Here is a 5346-nt window from a genome sequence, read left to right on the forward strand (position 1 = left end):
CATTTCGGATATCATCATTCACAAAGTACTAATTAACCCCACTGAATACCAAATAAAAGGATTTTGTTTTATTACTTCCTATAGTTTAGACTATGTGAACATTTGTTTTAGTTGTTTAAATACTTCACATAAGTAAAGCCTCCCACTCAAAGAAGAGAGTCTCTTCATTTGCAGCCGTCAAGAAAATGAAGAATGTGATACATTGAACGAGTCTGACTTAGTTGTTTCTGGTAGCTACTAGCTATTAGGCTACAACCATGACCCTACAGTAACACTACTGGTTTTCTAGTCTTAAACATCAACCAGAGAATACACTACATGGTCAAAAGTATTTGGACACCCCTTTTCACATAGTGAGACTCGGCTATTTCAAACCCGACACCCGTTTGCCGACAGGGTATAAAATTTACACACAGCCATGCAATCTCCATAGACACACCATGCCAGTAGAATGGCCTTGTGAGAGCTCAGTGAGTAACAACAACATGCACGTGCATAGGATGTCACCTTCCAACAAGTGCAGTTCTCAACTTTTTGCCCTGCTAAGAGCTGCCCCGTCAAACTGTAATGATTTATTGTGAAGTGGAAACGTCAGGAGCAACAGACAGCTCAGCCATGAAGTTGTAGGCACACAAGCTCCACAAACGGACCGCTGAAGATTGAAAAAGAGCGTGTAAAAAGCCGTCTGTCCTCCAGTTGCAACACTCACAACGAGTTCCAAACTGCCTCTGAAGCCAACGTCAGCACAAGAATTGTTCGTCAGGGAAGCTTCATGAAATGGTTTCCGCTGGCCGAGCAAGCCGGCACACAAAGATTCACCACGCGCAAATGCCAAGCGGGGTGTAAAGCCCACTTCCCATTGACTCTAGAGACCGTGAAAACACCGTTCTCTTGGAGTAATAATTACGCTTCCAGCCGTCACCTCAGTCCGACGCGACGAATTGGTTTTGACCGATGCAGGAGAACGGTACATACACCAAGCCATAGTGCCAACGTTGTAACGTTTGGGGGAGAATAAATGGTCAGGGCTGTTTGTTCATTGTTCGGGCTAGCCCTTAGTTCCAGTGAAGGAAATCTTAACGCTGACAATGACATTGTAGGACGATTCGTCTTCCCAACTTTGTGCAAAAGTGGGAAGGCCCTTTCCTGTTTTCAGCATGACCCAATGCCACTGTGACAAAGCGAAGTCCATACAGGAAATTGTTTGCTAGGATTGTGTGGAAAACTTGACTAGCCTGCACAGAGTAAGAATTTTGAATTGGAAAGACGACTGCGAGTCAGGCGTAATCGCCTAACATCAGTGTCCAACCTCACTAATCTGTTGTGCGTGTTACTACTACCTAAATTGCACGACCAACCAAGTGCTCGCCGCACATTGGCAATGGCTATCTGCATGTGTGCCCACCACCCTCTTTTACGCTACTGCAACTCTCTGTTCATCATATATGCTAGTCACTTAACCATATTACATGTACAACTACCTCAAAAATCAGCCCTGACTAACCGGGTCTGTATGTAGCTCGCTACTTTTAAAGCCCAACCTACTTAGCTGTTCTTTTGATTCTTTTACTAACCTATTGTTCACCTAACACCTTTTTGCACTATTTGGTTACGTGACGAAAAAATTTGATTGACATCCAGTAGAAAGCCTTCCCAGAAGAGTGGAGCTGTATAGCAAGCAAACGGGAACCAACTCGATATTAATCCCATGATTTGGAATGGAGATGTTCGACGTTCCACATACTTTGGCCATGGTAGGTATGTTAGCAACTGGTTAATAGCTATAAATCTCTCGACCTGCAAACGATCCCCTCGGGTGGGGTTTAGAGTCACTCTAGGATAGGGCGAAAGTACACTACTGTCATGATGCAACGTTTAAAAAAATGTAACGTTATTTAAGCGCTATCAGTAGATAGAGGCCACAGACTAGCTACACATTGACACCCAGAAGGCAAGTAAAAGGTGACGTGCAATCAGCTAATTCAAATGAAAAATGTCTGGGAAAACTAGTCTACTGATTCATCCTTGAGTTCCACTTTAATGGAAGGCAGGCTAACCGCCAGTTGCAAAAACATCTCCATTTGGCTAACGATGCTAGCAGCTAATGTTAATACGCTAGCTAGTTAGCAGCAGTTATGAGTTAATGTGCTAGCTAGCTTCCGAATTACTAAAACCTCACGCTTATACTCAGGCCGATCAGTCTTTTAACGCCGGACCACCATTTTAAGAAAGAATATAGACTCAAACTCAAAAATAAAAAACAGAAAAAAAAAAACAGATCACGCCTTCTTTGGTGACAACGCAGCTGCTAACAGCTTGAATTTCAAACTGCGCATTCCACATCTTCTGGTTTGTAGAAGTAACAAAGAGCTCCCGAGATGCAACAGCCCACCTGTTGAAGTACTCTTATGCGGTGTCTCAACACTATAAAACTGCACTTCTCAAGTAGCATGGAAATAACATCTACCTTCTCAATTGAACAGTTCTACGGCGCAACTTCATCACAGTGGAAAGATGAGAACAAAAACAAACTTAGTTAATAGAAACCTCTCTTACCTATATGATAGTACAGCGAAGATATCGCTCCTAGATGATTTCTGCCTCCTATCTCATATACATAATTCGAGCTACTAATGTTGATCAATTCAGCCTGGCAATGTTGAACTGCAGTATCTGTACTCTCAGCTTTATTCACATATGATGCCATCTAACTTGGACTTCTTCTTTGCAGTGTCAAACTGCTGCGTCCACTGATCACATCAGAGATCCCAAGTAATTATTCTATTTATACCGCATCTTTGGGTTAAGGCTCGTATGAATAAGAACATTGTAGCACTTGTGCAGGCTGGTTCTTATCCTCCTGATATCTTCATGTTACTCGGGCTTTCGACGAGCCTTAATATTCTAACTAATAAAATTCGTCCTGCTAGAATATAATGAAAACACACAAAAAAAGTATTGTCTTGACATTCTGCCACTTTCTTTATACTAAAAACAAAATATATAAAAATGTTTATGTTAATTTCTCTCATTTCCATTATATCAGGTAATTAATTCATTGACAACAAAAACATTAAGTTTCACATAGACAAAGTACACACTTTAAATTACAACCAACACGTTTAAGCATCTATTCCTTACTAATCCGATTATAGCCTATAGAGATTCCTCCTGAGCACTATTGGACAAGTTACGACTAACAAATCCTTTACACTCAAAACACTCCCATCAAAAGTACAAAGGTTGACACATGACATAAGTAACAAGGAAAGCCCGAGTGAGCGTGAAGTACCAAAGCTGTACATTTGTCCACGTACCAATATCGTGACTAGTTATTATTACGTAGTATTTTGACCCGAAATTATTGCCATATCCCTAATCTTATCCGTACCAAGTAACGATAGAGCATATGGAGGACAAAAGTAGAGCTAAGGAGCAAGAAGAGATGAAACAGAGATAGTGATTAGCAAGCTCGAGTAGAGAGAACACACACAAACGGAATAACAGAGAGAGCACCTTTGTATTGAGATACCCGATCAAGCTCAAAGCCATAGAAGTATGCCAGGAAGGACAATCAAGAGAGGAGAGGCCTGACTGACCCAGACTGAGATTCGGACATGCTAGAGAGAACACCAGAGAGAGAAGGATCTCGAGAGTGTCAACACTATGTATGCGACATCGTGCAGACAATCACAAAGAGAAGAAAGCCAGAAGGATACAGACGAGCGATCGGAACCTACGAAGGAGACAATGCAGACATAGCGATGGAGCCAAGGAAGGCAGATCAGATGAACACGGATGGATCATGAACGAACTCAGTCACGATACAGGAGAACGAAAGAACAGAGAATTCTATGCAGGATGGACGAGGCTATGAGAGTATGACACTCATCGACCATAGCAGAGAAACCACAGAGAAAAAGGATCAGTGGACCGTTAGTGATCTATCATCACTAAAGTGGAACCGTTGTAGAGTAGTAGCCTACACAGACAAACATAGAGAACCAGACAGAAGGAATACAGTAGTGAACCTATAGTTTACCTCGGAGAGTACCTATAGAAAAGAGAAAGACCAGAAGATCAAGGATGCAACGACGAAAGGATGTAACCTATCAGGACAGACTAGAGAGAACCGGAAAGAAAGAGAACATAACAGTGGACCTATGACTAGACGCTAAGCAATACACTATAAGAGAACCAAAAGATCATTGAGCCTTTGTGATACCGATCAAGTATCAAACTAGAGAGAAACACAAAAGACGGATCAGGGACCTTGTTACTCACACTAGAGAACCAAAAGATCATGACCTTGTTACCTCATCACTAGAGAACCAGAAGGAGTGAATACAGAGGACCTCTGCCTTTGTGAACGACTGCGATTATCATACATAATAGAGGAGACCGAAAATAGGTAATCATGGACCTGTTGTATGCGTCTCATGCACGTGTGATGGTAAGTGTAGCCTAGATAGATTGATCGAGTGGACCTTACTAACTTCAAGCTCCAAATCAACACAGTGCAGAATGTGATTGTCTCTGAATGCAGGTGGAGGAGAAATTAATTTAGTCTGCTTATTGCCAACAGTGAATAAGAAAAAAAGAAAGTCAAAAAAGGTTGAAGTCTGGGTGGATTCCCTTTTATTTTGTCATAAAATATCAGTGATGCAGTGGGGAATGGGTAAAATTCTGGAGAAATCCACCAAGTACAGCTCAACTACTCCCCTTCCGTCTGGGTGGAGGGGGATGAACAGAAAGCCGCCTGAAAAGGTAAGTTGCATCCTTCCTCTTCAAGTGACGTTAAAAATAGACCTTAAATCTTTACAGTTTTCAATCATATCACCAAGACATTTCTGTTCACAATACTGTTCATTTAGCATTTGGTCTAGACACAGCCATGCACCATTCAATCGTATGGCCATACAGGGTGAGAAATGAGAAAATTGATCATTTGGCCCATATATTTAGCAAAATGTACTAAAAAAAAGCACAACAAAACTCAATATACAAGTCACTAGAGGACCAGAAAGGATCAGAAGGACCTTGTTACCTCTCACTAGAGGACAGAGGATCAGAGGGCTTGTGTTACCTCATCACTAGAGGACCGAAGGATCATAGTGGACCTTGTGTTACCTCATCACTAGAGGACAGAAGGATAGAGGCCTTGTGTACCTCATCACTAGAGGACCAGAAGGATCAGAGGGTGGTCCCCATTAGGCCTTTGGTTCCCTCATCATAAGAGGACCTTGTGTTACCGTCATACTAGAGGACCTTGTGTTACTACTCATCACTAGAGGACCTTGTGTTACCTCAATACTAGAGGACCTTGGTACTCCAAGTGACCTGTGA

The sequence above is a fragment of the Salvelinus sp. IW2-2015 genome, unplaced genomic scaffold (genome assembly GCF_002910315.2).
Source record: "Salvelinus sp. IW2-2015 unplaced genomic scaffold, ASM291031v2 Un_scaffold2586, whole genome shotgun sequence".
Lineage (NCBI taxonomy): Eukaryota > Metazoa > Chordata > Actinopteri > Salmoniformes > Salmonidae > Salvelinus > Salvelinus sp. IW2-2015.